At 37.1% G+C, this 24,441-nt stretch overlaps 1 long non-coding RNA gene across 1 annotated transcript in view; it reads right to left on the minus strand.

Moving 5' to 3' along the window:
* LOC132512862 (uncharacterized) overlaps positions 1–9,795 on the minus strand; it is a 63,053-nt gene extending 53,258 nt beyond the window's left edge. Inside the window, exon 1 of the long non-coding RNA XR_009538366.1 lies at positions 9,677–9,795. This is a non-coding gene — a long non-coding RNA (uncharacterized LOC132512862). The remainder of the gene's footprint in view (positions 1–9,676) is intronic.
* Between the last annotated feature and the right edge of the window lie 14,646 nt (positions 9,796–24,441).

A 24,441-nucleotide genomic window follows, 5' to 3' on the forward strand; every position in this document is an offset into this window, starting at 1 on the left:
GAGGCAGGCTGCTACTGATCCTGGGTATTGCAACACAGACTGGGATCCTGGAGTGAGCTCTTGTAATTTTACCTTTGACACCATATTAATATGAATAAACATTCATTTGAAGGTCAAATGATACCTAGTGTCTGAGGGCTACAGTGAATCGGACCTTTTCTTACAATTCCTTCTTTCTTGGCAATGAAATACAGAATATAGGCTGACTCCTATCAAAGCAGCTTTTAACATTTAGAACAGAGGAAACCAATTGGTATCTGAATAGAACTTTTTTTCCCATCTCTTAGTCCCTAAGGACAGTAGATTTCCCAGAAAGGGTTCTTAGATTGTGGTAAATTCCAGGTGATCAGTGAATCTGTTAAGTACAGTGGTAAGTACCAAATTAGTCCCTGTTTAAAAATTTATTTCAATTTTTATTTTAAAATATTCAACTTGTACTTCTAGTCATTTAGTTTGATGCACGTTGGCTACTATACTGGTTTCAACTTAGACAGTGATGTATATTATTTCTTCATAGTGTCAACTGTGATTTGATAAACAGATACTAGTGCCCTTTCTGGAATAAAGGCAAACGTAAGCCCTTGGATGAGTGAGAGGGGAAGGAGGCAAGGTCTTTAAGGGGATGCTTAACAAGCTGCTAATTACTTTTGATGGCATTATGCCATGATGTTGAAGCAATGAACCAGAGAGTATCACTTGGAACCCTGAGGGCAGGAAAGATGATAGGGGAGACTGCCCTAAAGAATTCTGGGGCAATAAGTCCAAGAAAGTTAGGGCTCCATTTGAGTCTGACAAAAATAAGTTCTCAGTGATACCTGAAGAATTGAAGCTTCTCCTGGGTTCCTAAGAAATGGAGAGGGAGAAATGGGAGAGAAAACCACCCACCATTTGTGCATTTGATCTTCATAATAACATTATGAGTTGGTATATATTATCATCCTTGTTTGAGTAAACTGGATGCTCAGTTTACAGTTGAGTAAACTGAAGCTCAGAGATGTTAAGTAACTCGGTTAAACATTGTGGTTAAGAATTAGGGCCCTGGAGGCAGAGGAAGCTGAGTTTGAATTCTAGCTGCCCCTAATTTCTAGCAGTATGACCTTGGGACAGATCATTAAACTTTCTCTGTACCTTGTTTTCACCATCTCTGAAATAGACATTTTAATAGCACCTATAATCAAAGGCATTTTGTGGATATTTAATGACATACGTGTATAAGTCACTTAGCACTGTCCCATACTGTTAGTAACTGCTCAGAAAGGATATCTATTTGTAGTCATCATCGTTGTCATCGTCATCGTCATCATCACCACCCTTTTACCACCCAAACATGTCAGGCACTAAAGCTCTTGCTATTTCCACAACAGTATAGTGCTTCCAAGTGGTAAGAATGTTGGTAAGGAGAGACACGGTAAGTCAGTGTGTACAAGCAGGAGATGAAAAGATAAGGCAGTGAGAAAAAAATAAGGGCAAAATTTAAAAACAAAGATAAATGGAACTTTATACTAAGAGGCATGGTCACTAGAAAGCCACTGGCTAGCAATTGTCTCAGGTGCCACACTCAGTGTGTCCTACACTAAAACAACCCTTCCTTTCTAAACCCCTAAGGGCATTAGATTGTAGAGGAAAAAAAAACAACAACATGTGATCAATCAATGAGATTGATCGATCGGCTTTCATTAAGCTCTGTTTGAGAAACCCACTACGTAAAATTCATCTAATATTCTGGCCTGTAACTCAAAGAGGGTTCAAAACTAGTTATAAGGCCATGCACATGCAATGGAAAATAATGGTCAACCAAACATGTTTATCTGTCTTAATGACTGAATTAAATCAGTTCCATTACCTGTGAGATATAAGGAATAATCATTAAGTATTAAATTGATCAATTAAATCTATTGAACTTTCAAAGCCATGGATTTTTTGTGTGCCAAATATTATTCAAATTGTACAAAAGCTATGTGAAACTATTAGGTTGGGCCACTTTAACTCAATTTCAAATCATTTGCCTGAATGTCCATGTTTCTTCTTACAGCACTCAACAAAGTAACCAGCTGTGTGCAGATGGAGCTAAATTAGCCTGATTCCTGCCATTGCTGGTTTGACCTTCATTTTAATATAAAAGTGAGAATAAATAGGATCCTTTTCACTTGTTCCTCTAGTAATTGATCACCATTTCTACTAATTCATTCTTAGTCTCTACACCATTTTCCAAGGGTATTCAGCCAGATGCCTTCCACCTGAGAAATTCCTGGTTCCAAGCTTGAGTTACTTTCATGAGTATTGAAGTTCAACATACAAACTTATTGGACAATAGCTGATGAAGAGTTAACCATTTTTGGTTAAGTGGGACTTTTAAGTTCTGAGTAGAAATTTCCCACATTCTGAGACTTGGGACTTTTGACCTGTGGGGCAGTTGATACCGTAATCAAAGTAGTGTTCTCTTTATTCACTAGGTGGCAGGAGATCCTTAATATAAATGTAAGGGATTTCTATAAATGCATGTTTAGACCAATGCATCAATAAAGCTGTCATTTTAGAGAAAGGAGAATACATGAAGATGTGAGCCCATGAAATATTGAAACAGAGCCTATGAGGAAAGAAATCCTTTTTGTTAAGCACAGCAGTCTAGGATTTAATAATAATAAAACAAGGTTACTGTTCCTTTACATAATGCCATTTTGAAGAAATTTCAGTAGTAAGTTAACCAAAATGGAGTGATAACACTACAATTTACTAGCATTTTACTATTTAATTTCAGTTTTTATTTCTGTTTTGAGCAGTTGTGTAGCATTTTCTGGTGTCTCTTTTTATAAGGACATCAGTCCTATTGGATCAGCACCTGCCCTTATGATCTTATTTAACCTTAATTATTTCCTTAGAGGCCCTATCTCCAAATATAGCCACACTGGGGGTTAGGGCTTCAACATAAGAATTTGAGAGGGGGGGCTTCCCTGGTGGCGCACTGGTTGAGAGTCCGCCTGCCGATGAAGGGGACATGGGTTCGTGCCCCGGTCCGGGAAGATCCCACATGCTGTGGAGTGGCTGGGCCCGTGAGCCATGGCCACTGAGCCTGTGCGTCCGGAGCCTGTGCTCCGCAACGGGAGAGGCCACAACAGTGAGAGGCCCGCATACTGCAAAAAAAAAAAAAAAAAAAAGAATCTGAGGCAGGGCACAAACATTGAATCCATAACAAACTGCAAGAGCATCACCACAGTAATGTTTAGAGTAACTTTTATCAAGCACTTTTTTGGATGTGCCAGGTACTGTAATAGGCACTTTAAATGAATTATCTCATTGTAGTAGTCAAATATTTTGGTAACTCCCCACAATAAATATTTATTTGGCATTCACATCACAATCCCATGAGGGTCAGTGAGAGGAGCTCTTTTCCATGTAATTATTTAAAACACAAACTCTTTCCATCACATGGCTCTGGTTTCCTCTAAGTCCTAGGAGTCTAGCCAGTGGATGATTAAAAAAGTGAGGATTGCAAAAGGTAGGATTTTATGGTCTGTGCCTGAAAATGATACTTTACCACTTTTCATTAGCAAGAACTTAATCACATGGTTATACCTAACAGCTGAGAGATGCAGTCTACCTGTGTGTTGAGGAAGAGGACAACAAAGAAATACAGATCTTGGTGAGCTTTAGCAATCTCTAGCATACTCATTTATCTTCACAGTAACCCACTGAGGTAGGTACCATCGTTGTGCTTATTTTACCAATGAAGAAAGGATGAGTAACTTGCTGAAAGTAACACAACTAGTAATTTGGTGTTGAACTCAGTCTAACTTCAGAGGTTTGCTTTTAAACGCTATGCTGTTCTTTCTGAACTAGGGATAAAAGTATTATTTCATTACTATAGGGAATGTTTGAAATGTTTCAACCATCCCTCAAAGATGTTTTAGCAAGTTGCTATGTTTGGATAATAGATCAGTTTGTTTAGTTTTAATTTGTTTTGTTGCTGAAGGAAGGAAGGAAGGAAGGAAACAAAACAGGAAAGAAGAAATAAAGGAAGGAGAGAGGGAGACCAAACGAGAATAACAAGCTTTTGGTGGAAGTGTTGGATGCTGTTCATTATATTCAATCTTATGTGTACTTGTTAATAGAAGCTTATTCACCATTAGGGTCTTTTCCTCATTGGCATAAATTAATAGAGTTACTTTGAATGTGTTTAGGGTATGATGGTTATATCAAAGTATATGAAGTCTTTTGTCTGTCCACCCATAACTACCTCTTCAACAAAAGAGGTTGTACTGTCCAAAGAGACCATGCAAACTCATCTTGGAATCTGAATCCATTTGTCTGTGTTGACCAGAAGTTGAAAGGTCAAGAACTAGGGTACTGCTTCCCACTGAGCTAAGAGGTTCCTGAAGTGATCCAAGACAGGGCGGGGATAAGAGACTCCCCCATCCCTTTTATCTAAGTGAATACAGTACTGAATATAAATGACAATAGGCTGCCACTTGTTTTTTGTATCTGGGGTGACTTACAGCCACTTGGATTGGGCTTCCTTTCCACTGTACCACATTAAATGGTGCATTGGTTGATTTGCAATATTCAACAAACATCTATTTTTTCCATTCTTATATTGTAGTTGAGAGTTAAAAAAAATTTTTTTATTGAAGTATAGGTGATTTACAGTATTATACTAGTTTCAGGTGTACAACATAGAGATTCAAATTTTTATGGAGTATACTCATTTAAAGTTATTATATAAAATATTAGCTATATTCCCTGTGCTGTACAATATATCATTGTAGCTTATTTACTTTATACATATTAGTTTGTACCTGTTAATCCCCTACACCTATCTTTTCCCTCTCCACTTCCCTCTCCCCACTGGTAACAACTAATTTTTTCTCTATATTTATGAGTCTATTTCTGTTTTGCTACATTCATTCGTTTTATTTTTTAGATTTCACATATAAGTGAAAACATACCATATTTGTCTTTCTCTGTCCTAATTATTTCACTTAGTATAATACCCTTCAGGTCCATCCATGTTGTTGCAAATGGCAAAATTTCATTCTTTTTTATGAATGAGTAGTATTCCATTGTATATATATACTATTGATACATTTCCTTTATCCATTCATCTGTTGATGGACACATGGGTTGCTTCCATATATTGGCTATTGTAAATAATACTGCTGTGAACATTTGGGTGCATGTATCTTTTTGAATTAGTGTTTTCATTTTTCCCAGATATATACAAAAGAGTGGAATTTTTGGATCATATGGTAGTTCTATTTTTAGTTTTTTGAGGAACTTCCATACGTTTTCCATAGTGGCTGCACCAATTTACATCCCCACCAACAGTGCACAAGGGTTCCCTCTTATCCACATCTTTGCCAGCATTTGTTATTTGTGGTCTTTTTGATGATAGCCATTCTGACAGGTGTGAGGTGATATCTAATTGTGGTTATGATTTGCGTTTCCCTGATAATTAGTGATGCTGAGCATCTTTTCATGTGCCTGTTGATCATCTGTATGTCTTCTATGGAAAAATGTCTATTCAGATCTTCTGCCCACTTTTTAATTGCATCGTTTGTTTTTTTGATATTGAGTTGTATGGGCTGTTAGTAAATTTTGGATTTTAACCCCAATCAGTCACATTATTTGCAAATATTTTCTCCCATTCAATAGGTTGTCTGTTTTGTTGATGGTTTCCTTTGCAGTGCAAAAGCTTTCAAGTTTAATTAGGTCTCATTTATTTTTGCTTTTATTTCTTTTCCCTTAAGAGACAGATCCAAAAATATATTGCTACAATTCATGTCAAAGAGTGTTCTGCCTATGTTCTCTTCTAGAAGTTTTATGGTTTCCGATCTTACGTTTAGGTCTATAATCCATTTTGACTTTATTTTTGTATGTGGTGTGAGAAAATGTTCTAATTCATTCTCTTACATGTAGCTGTCCAGTTTTCCTAGCACCAGTTATTGAAGAGAGTGCCTTTGCCCCATTGTATATGCTTGCTTCCTTTGTTGTAGATTAATTCACCATAAGTGAGTGGGTTTATTTCTGGGCTGTCTATTCTGTTCCACTGATCTATGTGTTTGTTTTTGTGCCAGTACTATACTATTTTAACTACTGTAGCTTTGTAATCTAGTCTGAAGTCAGGAAGCATGATATCTCCAGCTCTGTTCTTCTTTCTCAGGATTGCTTTGGCAATTCAGGGTTTTTTGTGTTTTCATACAAATTTTAGAATCATTAGTTCTATTTCTGTGAAAAAAACGCCATTGGTATTTTGATAGGGATTGCATTGAACCTGTAGATTGCCTTGGGTAGTATGATCATTTTAACAATATTCTTCCAGTCTATGAAGAGAGTTCATTTTCTTTTGATGGATAGTTCCATACTATCCTAATTCTAGCTAAGTTGCACTAAGAAACTATAGAATATGAAATTCTAAGCTCCTAAAAAAGTTATTTTTCTACCATTCAGATGGTATGTTTCTTAAAAATGCCAACATATCTCAAAGACAATTTAATTCAGCCTTCTTGAAGCACAAGAAGGAAGTATTGCTCTAGTAAAGCTGTTCTCCTACCATATTAAGTGAAATCTCTCCAATACTATAATAGTTCTGGTAGCTTTTGAAGGTGGAGGGAGATAAAGTGTTTAGACAGTGTGAAAGAGCTTAAATGTTTCCTTCCTATATTAAGGAGAGTAGCACACTGGGATACTTTCATCTTAAAATAAATTTGTGTTCTGTGGTTGTTGGTAACGAGATAGGGAAGTGCGCTGGACTGACCTGTTCCATTATTAAAAGCTAAGTCCAGATTGTTGCCTGTGCATATATATGTGGTCAAATGAGAGTTCATAGACAATGACATTACAACATTAGGCTTTCATCTGGTGCTGTTGATAGTAGCAATAATATGGATCAGACCTGTCTTACCAATTCTGAAACACTTTATAATCTGAGAAAACATTGAAACCAGACTTGTAGAACTGAATTAGAGATGTGTGGATATTAAAATACTCCATCCAACCCATTTCCACATGTACCATCTGTTGTTTCCAGATGTACTGCTTCCTAGAGGCAGTATTCATGGGCATGGTATTATAACAACAACAAATCGGCATTCCTAGTTCTGGGACTTAATTCCCAGAAATACAAGTTTTCATGGGCTGCACTTCAGGGAATTAGACTCCTCTGTGGCTAGGGACATGCCATTACAACCATGGTAATGGAAATAGACCAATTCAGAGCCTATAAGGCATTAGGGAGCCTTCAAGTTGGGAGCAGTACAAAGTTTCTCTTATGTGTCTGTAACTCAAAGTAAGTTGAGCAACACTATTAACGCTCCCCCCTTGGTGATTAGATATGCCTAGCTCATTGTAGATAAGGTGTCGGAGGTATCTCTTCTATGTTAAGTTTGATAAGGAAAGTTATAAAACGCTCCAAAGGCTCTAGAGTATATGTTGAAATCCTCGTATGTTGTCCAGCACCTTAATCTGGTGCTGTCTGTAAAGCAATGGGCTGTCACCTCCCTCAAGACCACTGCTTGCCTCATTAATACCACTGGAACAAATTATCACTTCACAGCCCAGAAATCTTCTATAGCAGTTGTGGTGATTGATGTAACAAGGCTAAAAAATAATGATGAAATGCATGTTCCAGAAGACAGATTCAAATGGCAGGAGCTTCAAAGGCAATTAAATGTGACACAGAAGGAGTCTTCCTGGAATAAAGTATTTTCAATAAATGGTAAGATAAGTGTGATAATCTCCTAGACTCACATTACACATAAATTGGCTTGCTATGAATAATTATTTCTGAAGGCTTAGTGTACATTAAAGTAAAAGTTTAGAAACAGCCAGTTTGAACTATTTTTAAAATATATTTTTGAGTTTAAGATGGGGAAAAAAAAGCAATGCTTTGGGACTGGCATATAGGCTCATAGGCTCGTGATGGGATTTATTTATTTGTAGCCATAGTATTTGAATAGCATCTTTTGATAGGCTTTAAAGCTTCCTGTTGGTTGGAAAGAATCATGACTACAGATGTCAAGTTTACCTGCCTTCCTCCAAAGTGAGTCAAACGATTCTTATGATGTATTGATTCTGTACCACTAAGTTACTAACTATGCTGTGGGAGGAACCTGCCTACTCAAGAGAGTGCAGCTGTACATTAGACAGGCACATTAAGGTCGCAGTGAAGGGGAAATTTAAGACATGTGGAAGTAACTGGAACAGCTGGGCAATGTTAAAGCACTCTGGCATCTAAAGCCTTGGAAAAGGTAAACCTCAAACTGCCATTTTGGCTCTGTAAGTGCCCTTGTTTTCTTGAAATTTGAACATAGGACAAATAGGTGAGCACTGGCTCAGATGTAGCAAGAGAGAGGTTATTTTTATAGGAATTCTCCACTGAAAGGTTAGTTAATCATAGGACTGGACTTCCAAAGAGAATTTTAAGAATAACTTCTAAATAGTAAATTTAAAAAATCATGTTGTTTGAGTTTGGTGTAAACTTATCTGGGGTTGCATTGGATACTTGTTTAAAGTTATTTCTTCACTAGTCTATTATTAGCCAAACCCGATGAGGTCATTTGTTGATTTCTTGGCAGGATCAAAGGAACACATTTATTTAAGGTAGATTATGTGTCGCTCTCACTCAGAATTATCTAGATATGAGTCAATGCAAGTCAACAGCCATTCATTGCACTTTAACTAATCAGTTTGACATTTACTTTTTTTAATGATATCTTGACCATCCTTTTCAGTGAAATGATCAAATGATTCAGAAATGTTTTTCTAATTGTATAGGCCATCATTAACACTGTTATTTACTCTTGGTGGGGGGTTGAAGTGTCCTTTTGAAATAAAAATTAAGGACTATTTTGACCTAGTTCTTTAAAATAAGTAACACTTTTATGCCAGGACACTGGTTGATATGTAGACCACAGACAGAAATATTCACCAACTGTCAAAAGAGGCTTAGAGGTTATTTCCACTTTAAGATGTCTACAGTTCACTAGGTTAGACAAAGATATATAAACATGAAGCAAGTGACTTTTTCCCTTAAAATGCTTTAAAAATTGCTTTAGCTTTAAAAAATTGCATTCGCCTCTTAAAAACTTTGAGTTTGGACTTAGGAAATTCTGCCTTTTACTTACCTGTCTTGTTAACTGGTCAGAAATATTGAAAATACATACTTATGTATCATGGATGGCAGAAAACACATATGACTAAAATGACAGCTGCTTGAAATAGAAAAGGCAATAAAATGACTTTGTACTTTTATGACACATTTATAGGCTGGTAATAAAGCTCCTTCCTAATCTCATTCTCTCATCACAGCACCCAAATGATTTGTGTAATAATTATTTAATCTATCTTTTTAAACAATGGAAAAGCCAGAAGATGAACCTAATGACCCAGCATTCATTTTTATTGTTACCTGAATGCATACTCATAGTCATTTTGAAGAAAACCCTGGGTTTTTTAGTCCAATCCAAAACGCATGTCACTAAGTTCTCAGATCTTGTGACAATTGACAAAGAATAGCTAGAGTGTATTTTTTATACTAACTGATTTTAAACAATGCTGAGAATTGGTTGCTTATGTAGGGTAGTTAAATTAAAACACAGAGATAAGCCTTTTTAACTGAATACTTGGAAGCACCCCATTCCAAATTAGTCATGTAATATTTTGAGAAAGGAAATATACTTACGTGCACTGAGTGCCTGCTCTGGGCCAAACACTGTCATGTATGTAAACTTATTTAACAGCAACTTCACAACAACATTGTGCGGTAGTTATTTTTATCACTCTTTTTATAGAGGAAGAAACCCAACCTCAGAGATGTTAAGGAGCTTCTCCAGTGACACACCAGCTACTCAGTGGCAGAGCCAATATTCAAATGTACATCTGCCTGGTTCTAACTACCACATTACATAGCTTTTAAATAAACGTGGAGAATATGTTGGATAATAGTGGTTATATTGTAATACATTGGAGTAAATCTGTATAATACCATTCATCAAGGTAAAGTATGTGTTTAGTTTGTTAAATTGCTTTATTTAAGCTGCTGGAATAAATTAAATGCATGAATCATATCAGAATGTACAGAATCGAGTTTATTATATTCATGCTATTTTATAAATTATAGTAATGATTTTCATATAGGAACAATCTACACAACTAATGGAAAAAATAAAGTTATTTGCATTCACACATTGATAAAATTATGGGTTTTAAAGCTGGAATTTCTATCTTCTACAACCTCATATATAAAATAAGCCAACTACCAAAACTGAAAAATGATATTGCTTCAGATTTGAACTATCTGTTGCTAGGTGTGAGGATTGTTAAAGATATTCTGATGCAAATTACTTTTTAAAAAGAGGACTTAAATTAAATATGTTTAATTGTATAATATACTTTTAGCTTTAGGGTGTAATACAATTATTTCACTGCAATTTAATATTGACATATTTCTGCTGGAGAAAGAGGCCAATTACTATGGAAAGCAATTGTATCATTCTACATGTATAGAAATCTTACAATGTAACTGCATTCCTGTTATTTTGCTACTAATCATTTATGAATGTTTTTATTTTTTTCACTTTCAATTTAAATGACACTTTTTTTGCAGACTTATAGAAAGAATAACCTAAACTTAGGAATGTATTTATTAGAAATAGTAACTATGCCAGAAAGTGCAGCAAAATAAGTTCCTATTTCTTTACCAGATGAATCAGTGCTAAGTACCTATGATAACCCTTGAAGTCCATATGACCTTGTAGTTCTGTAACCTCTCTGAGGCCATAGCTTTCCTTTCTTATCTATGAAATGGGATAATAACTACGACTCTGGGCTGCTATGATAACTACACAATATAGTGTACAAGAGGGTAATGAACAGTGCCTAGCAATGAGTAGCTATCAAATTATTATGGAATCAATTAATGTTTGTGCATATAATTTAGCATTTTTGAAATATGATTTAGGAATGTCTTAAAATCTGATGCAGAAATTGATCTTTAAAATGAATGAACCCTCAATTACACTGCAGCTGCTTATCAGATCCCTTTGATAGCTTCCCCAACATTGATAAAAATGACATAGACCTCTTAAGAGCATGCCTCCTTTACCGCATCTTACCCTATACTTTCCCTCTTGTGTTTCACTAGTTTCCCTCTCAAAGCAGAGCGTTTTGATATGGCTCTTTGACATGACTTTTTTGATGGAGCATATTGACATAACCACATCTAAATAATACTTTCAAATATAAAATCACTGTTTTTTTTTCCTTCCAAGGATTGTATATCATATCAAACATTACTGAACCTAGTTCTATCTCTACCACTCAGACTGCATGGCTCTTTCTCTTCCTGCTTTACTCGTATTTAAATTGTTTGATTTTTTTTCATTAAAATATATTGCTTTTATAGTCATAAAAAAGAGAAGTATTTTAAAAATGCATACAATTGAGTTAGCCTCCAAGGGAGAGGGGTGGTTTTGTCTTCCAAAACCATGATTATAAGAGTGCTACCATATAATGTATGTATACCACTGTGGAAATTGTTAGAAGAATTATTCTCATCCATCATCCCCAGTGTCTTATGGGGTTAGTGAAATCAAGAAACCTACCAAAAAACAAATAGCCATTTAAAAAACATATTCTACTGGAAAACAGGACAAATTCCATGATTACAAGGCTAAATCTGTATATCACTAGAGATTAAGTATGACCATTGTAACTTTAAGAGATCATCCAATTTGAAATGGTGACCATTCAGCAAACAAAATGAATTATGACTGATACTCCGTTGTGAGAAGAGCATGTGTGATAAGCACGTGGCTCCTAGTTTTATGTCATGTGGATGCCCGATGGTGCCAAAGGCCAACCTCATCTTTTACTCTATTTGTGAGCTTCTTGTCATTTAATACTCTTCCGGCATGTAGATCAGGGATGGGGTGAGGCTCAAAGACAGGCTGAGGATGACTGCTTCACATATTGCTTGCTTTCAAATAATCTGAATATTTAATAATTTTGTTGGTTAATTTTGTTGGTTAAACCTTGTCACATTATTAAAATATAAGGTACCCACTTCTTTTCTTTTCAATATTCTTGTCTCCTCTCTCTACCAAAGTAGCAAGTGGTTGATAGTTGTGCTACAGGTCGGGGTTGGTAGGTGGGGATGGAGTGGAGAATGATGTATGCAGTTGGTATAAAAGGCTGGGCATCATTTTCCTTGATTTTTTAAAAATTTTGATTCCCTGCTTCTGTGTCATAAAACAAGTAAAAATTCTAAAATTGTATAGCTAAAGAACTGTAAGATATTGCTAAATAATAAAGAATATTAAAATGTGCTTTCAAAGTAAAAATTAATCTCTATTCAAAGTGAATGCCTTGGAAAATGCAGTGGAAAGGCCAGAACATCTGCAAGAAATACAGATGAGAGAGATTTGGAGAGATATTTGTGTTAAAAAACAGGCCCTATTTTTGCAAGCAACCTGCATGACTATAGTTATATAGTAACAGACAAAGATTTGAGTGAGTAGAATGATAATAGAAAATACCAATACATGTATATGTATAACTGAATCACTTTGATGTGCACCTGAAGTTAACACAACATTGTAAATCAACTATACTCCAATAAAAAGAAAGAAAAGAAAATACCGATATGGAACAAGCTGGTGATATACTTTATAAGGCTACGTTGGCCGTGGCATATCCCGTACAACAGGCAGATGTTAAAATAGTGTCAATAATTATGCATTTGTTGAGGATCTATGAGCAGTGTGTTTTTATAATATAATGGATGCAGGCATTTTGGTTCTTGCCTTTAGACAACTTTCAGCCTAGAGGGGACCATATGACACTGTAAAGAAGAACAATTTTTTAAACGTTGCTCAGACAGATATTTAAATATTGTTAGTGCATAGAATTGTTATTATCCAGATTAATCCAGAAAAGATCTCTGATCCAAGTGAACCTTAAGAGGAAATTTCTAGGAAAGGGTTTTGTTACTCGTACTTTTGAATCAGAGGTATTGAAGACTGCTCAAGGAACCCTGCAATCTATATTATCTTCTAAGTCCAGAGTGAAAGAGTGCTATCATAAGAAGAAGTTCATGAAGAAAGACTGTTGGAGGCTTTGGTTGGGTTTAGTACATGCTGATTTTATGGTAACAGTATGTCATCAACTGGTGCTATAAAGATTATTACTCACTACTCACACAATTAGAAGATAGCAACCATTCATTTCCATTTTGATCATCTTCATTTTTTTCTAGGATATTTATAGCTTGTAAAATAGGATAACCTGATTAAATTTAGTCCCTTGAATCACAAGGAATTCTAGATTATTTCCTTTTTAATTCTGGGAGAACTTAAGCCATCTGTTGCCTTGAAGCAGAGAGATTTAGTAATCAGGCACAGCAGTAAGACGGTATTTGTCTAGGGATGCTATTAATTAACAAACTTGGAAAGCATTCTGCATTTCTTACCTTAAAGTCAAAGCACCCCTAACAAGTACTTTGGACACTTAGATGAGAAAATCTGTCTTGGGTCAGATGCTCTTTATGTTCTGCTTTGGGTAGTGCAGGAGAAAATGTGAATAGAAGGTGTTAGATCCATTACCATGAAGAGAAAAAGCATTAAATGACAAAAATTGTTGATTCTGAGATCCCAGAGAAGTGTGCATTTAGAAAACCCCAATATTTCTAAATAAGCATTATGATATTTTCATATAATCCTTTTTCACGTAAAAGTAACTCTCCTGGTGTTCCTTCTAATTAACTACTAAATTTAAATTGGAAAATTTGTGCAAAAAATTTTGAGGGAATTAGAGAACATTTTTTGTTCCTTTTAAAATCAACTTTATTTAGGTATAATTACCATACAATAAAATGCACTCATCTTAAGTACATACATTAATGAGTTTTGATAAATATATATACCCATAAAATCACCACCACTGCTCAAGACTTAGGATAGATTTCTTTCTTTCTTTTTTTTTTTTCCCCCTTCCTGGTCAATTCTGCGCTATCCCCAGTCTCAGAGAATCACTGATTTGCCTTCTGTCACCATAGATTAAATTTGCCTTTTCTAGAATTTCACATTAGTGTAATCATATAGTATTTACTCTTCTGTATATGACTTCTTTCACTTAGAAAGAGGGGTTTTTTGGGTTTGTTTTTCCATCTTTACTGAGGTATAATTGACAGATAAAAAATTGTGTATGTTTAAGGTGTACACCTTGATGTTTTGATACATGTCTACATTGTGAAATAGTCAAAACAGTCAAGCTATTTAACATACCTATCACCTCACAAAGTTACCGTTTTCCCTCCCCTCCTTCCTTTCTCCCTCCTCCCTTCCCTTCCTTCCTTCCTTTCTGTGAGAATACTTAAGAGCTTCCCTCTAGGCAAATTTCAAGTATTCATTACAGTATTGTTAACTATATTCACCTTGCTGCATGTTAGATCTTGAGACCTTATTCATTTTCCATAACTGAAACTTTGTACCTTTTGACCAACATCACCCATTTCCTCCTCCCCCTAGCCCCTGACAACCACCATTCTACTCTTTGCTTCTATGAGTTCAACTATTCAGATTCCAAGTAAGTGCAATTATGCAGTATTTGTCTTTCTGTGGCTGGCTTGTTTCACTTAGCCAAAAGTCCTCCAGGTTCATCCGTGTTGTTGCAAATGGCAGAATTTTCTTCTTTTTAAAAGCAGAATAATATTCCACTGTATATATATGTTTTATATACCACATTTTCTTTATCCATTCATCCATCAACACTTACGTTGTTTCCATATTTTTGAATAGCATGAACAATGCTGCAGTGAACATAGGAGTGCAGGTATCTCTTTGAGATCCTGATTTCTTTTCTTTGGATTTATACCCAGAAGTGGGATTGTTGGATCACAGAGTAGTTCTATTTTTAATATTTTGAGGAACCTTCACACTATCTTCAAAAATGGTCGTACCAATTTACATTCCTATCAGCAGAGTACAAGGGTTCTGTTCCGTTTTCTCCACATCCTTGCCGGTACTTATCCCTTGTTTTTTTTGATAATAGCCATCCTAAGAGGTGTGAGGTGATATGTTATTGAGATTTAGATTTAGATTTCCCTGGTGATTAGTGATGTTGAGCACTTTTTCGTGTAACTGTTGGCCATTTGTATATCTTCTCTGGAGAAGTGTCTATACTCAGATCCTTTTCCCATTTTTCAGTCAGGTTTTTGTTTTTGCTATTGAGCTGTATGAGTTTTTGTATATATTTTGGATACTAACCCCTTATCAGATAGATGGTTTGCAAATACCTTCTCCCATTCCGTAGGTTGCCTTTTCATTTTTTTGAGTTTCTGTCCTCAAATGCCTCCAGGGTACATAAGTCAATCGAGAATATCCAGTCTAGACTTTGACATCAAGCAGACTAGCATTTGAGTCCAAGCTCTTCCATTTACTACCTTGTTACTTTTGCAATTTATTTAACCGCTCTAAAGCATTGCTTTATTAACTCAGAATTAATGATAGTACTTCATGGATATATTATTATTGCTAGGATTGAATGAGTTAATGTATATAAAGTGCTTTTACAATAATGACTGCCACATAGACGTTTCCCACAAATGTTAGTCCTCCTCTTCTGTTCCCCTAAGAATTGACTTTATTCTTGAATAAACTTCTATACATCCCATCCTTCCCCAGTCCAAACTATCCTGTATACTACAACCATAGCAATCTCCTAAAAACAGCTTTTGGATCCTGTTGTGCCCTGCCACACAGTGTCCAATGGTGTTGTATTATCTACTGGGTAAAGTTCAAACTTCTTAGCTCAAAATTCAAGGTCCTCCACAATCTGACCCCAGCTGTTTCCTCCCTACCACTCTACGTGAACATTTCACTCAAGCTCAATTAGTAGACCCCAGGGTTTCTTCAGTAGGTCAGAGCGCTTGTTGTTTAAGGATAGGGAGGTTTGGTATTGCAGGGGTGGATGGTGGTGTGATGATGGAAGTGCTGATAGCATTTCAAAGAGGGGAGGGCAGGATTGAAAAAATTTTTCTCTTTTTCTCTCTGCTCCCCTCTCCCAGTAAAATATCCTTTTATGAAGTACGTCCAGGTTATCTCAGCTAGGGAGTGTTACTTTAAAAGACCAGGTACTGAGCACCAACTCTGTGTGTAAGATATTACCTTAGAAATGAGGACCAAAGTGACCTGAGAGTTCATCACAAACAGGAGACACACATGAAAACAATTTTTACAAATTTTACAAATTGTAATATGATGTGGTACTACCCTTCTGTGTGTGCGTGTGTGTGTGTGTGTGTGTGTGTGTGTGTGTGTGTGTGTATCCTTGTGTATGTCTTCTATGGAAACACAGAGGGAGATGTGGCAAATGGATGTAGGTAATCATTCACTAAGAAAGTAACATTTGAGTGTGAACTTGAGGTATGTAAAATTTCAAGGTGAACAAGAGCACTGAGGACATTTGAGACAGAGGGAACAGAAGATGCAGAAGGATTGAGCATGTGAAAGGGTTCTGTGTGTCCAGGGAATCACAGAGTCTAATGAGGTTTCAGTATAGAATTGGGGTGAGGAGGGAGTGGAAAATAATGAGAAATGAGGCTCTGAAGGTAGATTAGAGCCAGTTTGTGGATCATATTACAGTAATAATTGCAATTATAATTTATTGAACACCTGCTGTGTGTTAAATGCTGTATATACATTGCCTTTTCCAAAGATTTCTATCAGCCATATGAGATATAAGGAATATTATTATCCCCATTTTATAGTTGAGGAAACTGAGGCAGAAAATAAGTAGTTGCCCAAGATTACCAACTGGAAAAGGCAGAGCTAAGACTCAAACCTAGGTGTGAATGACTGCAGAGTCCATGAACATGAATGAATGAGGCAGTGACGTTAGCAACATGGATATAGAGCAGTCCTCTGCGTCCTCTGAGGCATCCTATGAGGTAGAAAGATAGTGTTGATGTGGCTTGGTAATTGGCTTGATGTAGAGGGATGAAGTAGAGTGAGGCATTCAGGATGATTCTAAGGTTTCTACCTGGGGAGATGTGGTTTGGGGGACATGGTAAACCCATTTGCATTAGGAGGGAGAGGAGTGGTGGGAAGTATTCATGAATTTGGATTTGGATGTTTCATAAACTTCAGGATCTTCCAGGGGATTGAAGCTGGTCACTAGAGATTTATAAATACACATGGAGAGATCTGGACTGGATATACAGATCTAGAACCATCAGTATATTGGCAATAATAGGAGTTTAGTGTAAAAGAGTGGAGCACCAAGGATAGAATGCTCCTTCCTTTGAAAATTGTTTACATTTTCCTTGCTAAATAGCATAAGCTTCCTAGTGTTTTATAGAGTTTTGTTTTAAATCTGTCTGATGTCTGTGGATTATCAGCTACTTGAGGACCGAGACTGTTCTGATTAATTTCTGCACGCATTTAGCAGAGAGCCTTGTGCATAGTGTGAATTCATTATAGTGGATTGCCTTGGAACATGAGATGGTGTTGCAGATAGGACTCTGAGAAACCATAAATGAGGGGCTTTGGGTGAGAGCTGTGCATCGGGAGCAATGGAATCGAGGAGAAAGTGTCTACTGCTTCAGTCTTACCAAGGGTTGGGCTACTTCCCTCATTTAAAGGTGGAAATATAGTCATTTCCAAAAGTATTAATTTTGTGTTTTGTTAAGTAAATATTCTCAGGCTTGATGTTTGATAGAATTTAATGGAGGCAGAGAGAAGTCTTCATTTTGAATTTTCACATTGCGAAGAAAACTTCCGTAAAATTTTGACAAACTGAGTAAATGGCAAACTGAGTTTTTTTTTTAAATTGAAGTATAGTTGACTTAAAATATTGTGTTAGTTTCAGGTGTACAACAAAGTGATTCGTATATATATATATATATATATATATATATATATTCTTTTTTTTATTCGTTTCCATTATAGGTTATTACAAGATATTGAACAAACTGAGTTTTTGTTTTAAAATTTAGGAATAATATTTCAACTATGCCTCACAATGCAACTGTTTAAATGAACTATTCACTGGTTATTCTGGGATTTGAGAAGACTCAGGGCACCGAATAAAAGCCGACTATTGTTATTTCATTGTTGCTAAAAGACAAAATCAATACTTGATTACTCTGAATTAGTACATGCAGCCATGCAAATCTTTAACCTCAGATTAACTAAATGTAGGACCATGACCCAACCTACAACAGTAACATTTAGAAATAGAGAATTAACTGATGCAGAGCCCATTTGGAAAGCGTGCAGCTGCACTGATGCCGAAGCTCTTAATAGTTTTCTATCATTCTGTCTGAAGCAGAACGTTAACTAATTGGCATTTCCGTGCTCCTTCCCCTTCTCCCTGTCCCTACTACCCATTTTATTTTTTTAAGATATTTTTTGGTGTAGACCAATTTTAAAGTCTTTATTGAATTTGTTACAATATTGCTTCTGTTTCATGTTTTGGTTTTTTGGCCGCGAGGCGTGTGGGATCTTAGCTCCCCGACCAAGGATGGAAACCACACCCTGTGCATTGGAAGGCGAAGCCTTAACCACTGGACCGCCAGGGTAGTCCCCACTACTACCCATTTTATAACACAGCTCATAAATGAGATCTTCCTATCCCCAGTGGTATTTTGCATCATAGTAAAGGTTGTTTCCTTTCTTAATATCCCAGATAGTTTTACAAATAGCCATTTCTCATGTCCTGAAATATTCATTAAATCATTCAAACTTTAACAATTGTGTATTGAGTACCTGCTATGTGTCAGGTACTATAGTAGTACGCTAGGCATTGGAGCTGTCATGGTGAGCAAAACTGGCAAGGATCCTGACTGTACATTCTGTAATGAGACAGAAAGGTAATAGACAAACAAATACGTAAGTAAACAAGGTAATTTCAGATTAGTGTCGTGTAGACAATAGAACAAGATAACGGGATAGAATGATTTGGTGGTGGTGGTATTGGAGAGCTGGGAAACATCAACTAAGATTGTTGTCAGAGAAGCCCCCCCACCCCCGAGGAGGTGACATTTGGGCTGAAACCTGAATGGGGGGAAGGACTCGGCCAGGCAAAGATATAGGACATATAGGAGAAGAGGGTCGCAGACAGGAGGAAGAGCAGGTGCACAGACTCCAGGCTGGGAATGAGTTGGCAGGTCTAAATAACCTAAAGAAGGTCAGTGTGGACAGAGCTAGTGATGGGGTAGGGGGGGAGTGAGTATATGAGGTGATGTTGGAGAAGCAGGTGGAGTCTGGGTCACTTGGGGCCTCAAGGGCTATGCAGCTTGGGTATGATTCCAAGGACAGTGGGGAGTCCACACTGGGTTTACCAGTCCGGCTTCTGAGATTTGCCTTTGGGCCCCTTGTGTCCCCTCATCCTGCTTCTTGCTATAGTGAATGATACCTGTTTTTCAGTGTCCCAGAGGAATGCTCAGATCTCCGGTATTCTAGAACCATCCATTCTATGCTGTCACTGCCCCTCCCCAATTTCACCCCTGCCCTGGCTCAGAGTGGGAACCCCTCATTGTTCTCAACAGAAGGGCACAGCCAGAACTGGGGGACCAGATCAGAAAAAGAACCCCCCCCCAAGATGGAAGGCAACATGAATCTTCCTGGAGTAGGTCAGTGCCACTTCTTGCAGCTGAACCTCAAGACAGAGGAGTGAAGGTGCAGCTGTGGCGGGGAGAGACCCTGCAGCCAGCATCAGTCATTTCAGCATGTGCTTCGTGAGGAGACAGCAGGAGGATGGAAGCTTTGGGTGTCTAATAAGGAATTTGGAAAAAGGTGTTAGAGACTGAGATTTCTCTACATGTCCAAGGCACAGAGACTACGTGTGGTGGCTTTGAGTCCTTAGAAAAGCTGTCTCTATAGTGCAGTAAGGACTTTTTTTTTTTGGTTCCACCAGAGTGGGGATAATATTGCCTGCTGAATTCTCCAAGCCCCTTTCTCAGATTCTATGCCCAGCAAACTGCCTTCTTATTGTTAAAAGCAACTTCTATTTGTACCATGCTCACAAATATTGCCATATATGCAATCTAGTTTAGTCATCAAACCAATCCTATAAGGTAGGGTTTATGATATGTCAAAGATTATGAAGTTAAAGCTCATAGAAAGTGCCCCCAAGAAAATATCAATCTTTACATAAAATGTAGGGAAATGAACAAAAATTGTGGTGAATATCCTGGAAATAGAGCCAAGAGGATATTTTTTATGGATTAGATGTGGAAGACGAATAATATAGCTGCTTTGCCATTGTTACAGACAGAGAAATTGAATTAGTTAGGGTTAGTCTATAGTTCTTGCTAGAAAGCAGTTATTAATTCTTCCAACACATTGTTGTGTTTAGGTTTCCGACAATTAAAATAAAAACTTTTAGGAAGGCTTTTCTCTTTTTTTTCCTTTCTAGTTATTTCATCCTTGGGGTAGCTCTAGATTAAGTCGTCCAATTGTAAGTATTCTGCTTGCTTATAAGTACTCTGTTTACTAATGTAAAACTTTCTTTTTTAATGTGAGGAAATTGGTTGTTCCCTTATGGTTGAGGATGGAGGGAACTGGATCTTTGAAGAAGCTCTTACTAATGAAGAGCACACTTCAGCTATACAGTGACAAATTGGGTCCAACGAGGTCCGGAATTTTGTGAAGGACATTTGACAATATCTTAAATGAAGGATGGAGTTAGAGATAGATCTTAGTTTCCCTAGGCTTTTGTAATCAGTGATGTGCTACATGTAAATCACTTCCCTTTCAGAGTCGTTGGTCTTAGGGAAAAGTTTTGGAAGTAACTGAGAAAGAGCAATTGAACTCAGATTTACAGACCTCCTACAATGTGCCAGGAACTGTTACAAGATTTTTCTAAATATTATCCCATCCACTTTCCACAAAAACACTGGGAGGAAATGTAAAGCCCTCTTAACAGGTGAAAGGATGCCACTCACCCTTAAAGAGTTTAAGTAACTTGCTCAAGGGACAAAGCTGGTAAGTGGCAGATTCCTGATTCAGACCACAGCCTACCTTCTCTTTACACTACAGCCCTTGTGATGACATGAATGAACTGCCTTATTTAAAATTGCTGGTTTATTTGTAGTTTTAAATGTGCATCATAACGAAGCTTCTGACTGTAAGTAAGTCTTAATTTTACATTAAGCAAGCAAGATTGACCTCCCTAACTCTGGAAATAATTAGATGGTTGAATTATGGAAAGATACTTTATGGAACCACTCTCTATGATACTTAATTTTGCTGTCAAGTTTAGGAGAGCAATCCCTCTTAATATCACAGTTTTGGGCTATGTGATTAGCTTTTTCTTGGGATTGTCAAAAATATCTAAAGGGTTGTATGAAAACAGAGCCCTAAAAATATGAACAATTGCACCATGGGCCAAAGAGAACTCCAAACACTAGCCAGCATGGGAACCATGGCACCTGATTATGTACTGAGGTATCATTAAGACCTGAAGTGTTAGCTCCAAATGAGAACAAAATGGGACTAGAAATGTTCACAGCTTTCATGCTGAATTTATAATATTGAAACCGAACTAACTTGGGGTACCATTTTACAATACGTATGTCAAAAAGAAAATTACTAGAGCTGGGAGAATCTAAGAAAAACAATAAGAACTAAAATGGAGGGCTTCCCTGGTGGTGCAGTGGTTAAGAATCTGCCTGCCAATGCAGGGGACGCGGGTTCGAGCCCTGGTCCGGGAAGATCCCACATGTGGCAGAGCAAATAAGCCCTTGTGCCACAACTACTAAGCCTGTGCTCTAGAACCTGTGAGCCACAACTACTGAAGCCTGCACGCCTAGAGCCCGTGCTCCGCAACAAGAGAAGCCACCGCAAGGAGAAGCCCGTGCACCACAATGAAGAGTAGTCCCCGCTCGCCACAACTAGAGAAAGCCCGCGTGCAGCAACAAAGGACCCAGTGCATGTGGTGTGATGAATTGGGAGATTGGGATTGACATGTATACACTGATGTGTATAAAATGGATGACTAATAAGAAAATAAATAAACATTAAAAAAGTAATAAAAAAATAAATAAAATATGACACACCCAAGACCCAATGCAGCCAAAAAATAAAATAAATAAATTAAAAATAACTAAAATGGAAAATCTTTATATTTGGATTTTTAAAAATTAAGAGTATATAAATTCAACACACACACTTACCTTTTGCATTATAGTTTAAAAATTTTTGATTACAAAGGAAAATATGTGTGCAATGTCAAGTCTGCTACCTCAACAAGAATAATTTATTGAGAGTCAAAATGTGGGATTTAAAAATCATTTCAGATTAGAATTATTTTCATCATGACATTTGTTAGTTTGTTTCTTATACTTCAGCAGAAACTTCCTCACTGTTTTGGCTTAAGTTTCCATCTCCAGGACATGATCTTGCAAGATCAGCTGTCACCCTTATCTCTTGGAGACTGGGTACTGAGATGGGACATTATGAACTTGATCTGACAACTTAATAAGATGTAATAAGACCTGAAATAGGGGCAGTGCCCTCTCAGCTGAGAAGATCTAGATAGGTACAGAATCTTTTCAAGGGTATGTCTAACTAAATTCCCTTTAAGACTTCCCTTTAAAGCATTAAATGTCTTTTCCTGTTTCAAACTAGAATGTGATCAGTTGGAATATTGGCGAGGAACAGGTCATTAGCAAAAACTCCAATGAAGACAGTTGGCTTTGGGTTTGATTTTCCTGTTTTTGCGGTTAGCTTAGCACCAGATGGTGCCCTCGTGAGTTCTGTATAAATAATACAATCATAGGGTTGAGTGATTCTCTACCAGTCACAGACTCAAGCAGAAAATAGCACTCGTCTTTCCACACAAGCCCGTGTAGATTCTCTTATTGCAGAATTGTTCTTACGCAGCTCTAACCCTCAAGTTGTTGTTATGGTTGATGTTTTTTTTTTCCTATTTCTTTATTGGACAAGCAAGCAGCCAAATCCTCACTGTGACCCAGAGGGAAGGGCTACTGATTTGAGGCTCTTTAGCTCTCCGTTGCAGAGAGGAGGAGAGGCAAAGAAGCAAAAATCTCTGCATTTCCTCTATTGTTCCTGAAAAGGAAGAGTGGCCCCAATACTCCCTTGACAGTTGGTGCACATTAGGGGGTGAACTGGCTTTGCTTACAGAAGCCCTGTGGCAACCCCCTTACAGGCTTTCAAGGTCCAGCTCAAGTGCCAACTCCAGCCCGTGATGCTCAGTGATCTTTCCTCTTTCTCTAGGTTCATATGACAGTTACAGTTTGTTCCTGAAGATCTAGCTCTTCATTAGGTACTCTTTGGTATACTTTCCCTGCACTTCTCCTTTTGGATATGTCATATCTCACCTGCAGGATTCTAAGTTGCTCAAATCTATTTTCTTACAACCTGAACTACTTAGCACAGAATTGGGCATTTAATAAACTGTTGTTGAATTGATGACACATATGTGGGTCACAGCTCCCACGCACTGGAGCACAGTTTTAATGGTCAGTACCCCACTCAATGAGCAGAGTTCATCCATTGTGACACAAAGGATTCTAGTTAATTAAGAGTGATAGAGAAAAAATGAAAAACCTCCCCCACTTTTCCCATTTCACTTTACTGTCCTGAAGATTTGACCCGTATAGTAACAAACCACAGAAAAGGTGATGTAGCACACTGGGGGAAATAGGCAGAATCACTAAGAACCTTTCTTCTTTTGAAAGCTGCCTGTATTTTTACTTTGGAAGCACAAATAACCATACAATGTGTCCAACATTCACAGAGACCTGCAATAAAATTGACACACTCAAGTGTTTTCCTGAGCTTGGGGCTCCATTTCCTGGTCTTTGTTACTTCCTGTGTATTAGATGTTTTGGGTGACCTCAAAAAGGTGCTTAGGAATTCAGATCAGACTATTTAAACCATTAATTTATTAATTACATACCTAAATAACTTATTTCACATATTTCCCAAAATATTTTATGGTCTGCAGCAGAGTTTTCAAAGTGTGTCCTATGGAATATTAGTATTTCATGAGATATGAATAGATGCTTCCTGAAAAAATAACTGCTCGCTTGGTTGCTAGGAGAAATGTGACATACTCTGCCTCTTGGAGCATCACATAGCATATTAAAGGCTCCAAAGAGTCTTGCAGCAAAAAGATCTGTTTAATTTGTTTAACTTGGCATTTAGCAAACATATTTGATCTTAGGAAGAGAAATAACATTTAGTGAGTATTCTGTGTCAGGTATATATTAGCTTATCGAATTTTCACAATAAGACTCTAAATTAGGTATTACTATCTATATTTAAAGATAGGGAACTGAGGTTCCGCTATATTAAATGATTTGTTCCAGATCAAACAGTGACAGAGTCTTGTATAGTGGGTTTTCATGTTTGACTCTGCCAGCAATTAGCTATGTACGACCGTTTTGGACAAATCAGTCAATCTTGCCTTAATTTCCTTATC

Source organism: Lagenorhynchus albirostris, chromosome X (genome assembly GCF_949774975.1).
Source record: "Lagenorhynchus albirostris chromosome X, mLagAlb1.1, whole genome shotgun sequence".
In the NCBI taxonomy this organism is placed as follows: Eukaryota; Metazoa; Chordata; class Mammalia; order Artiodactyla; family Delphinidae; genus Lagenorhynchus; species Lagenorhynchus albirostris.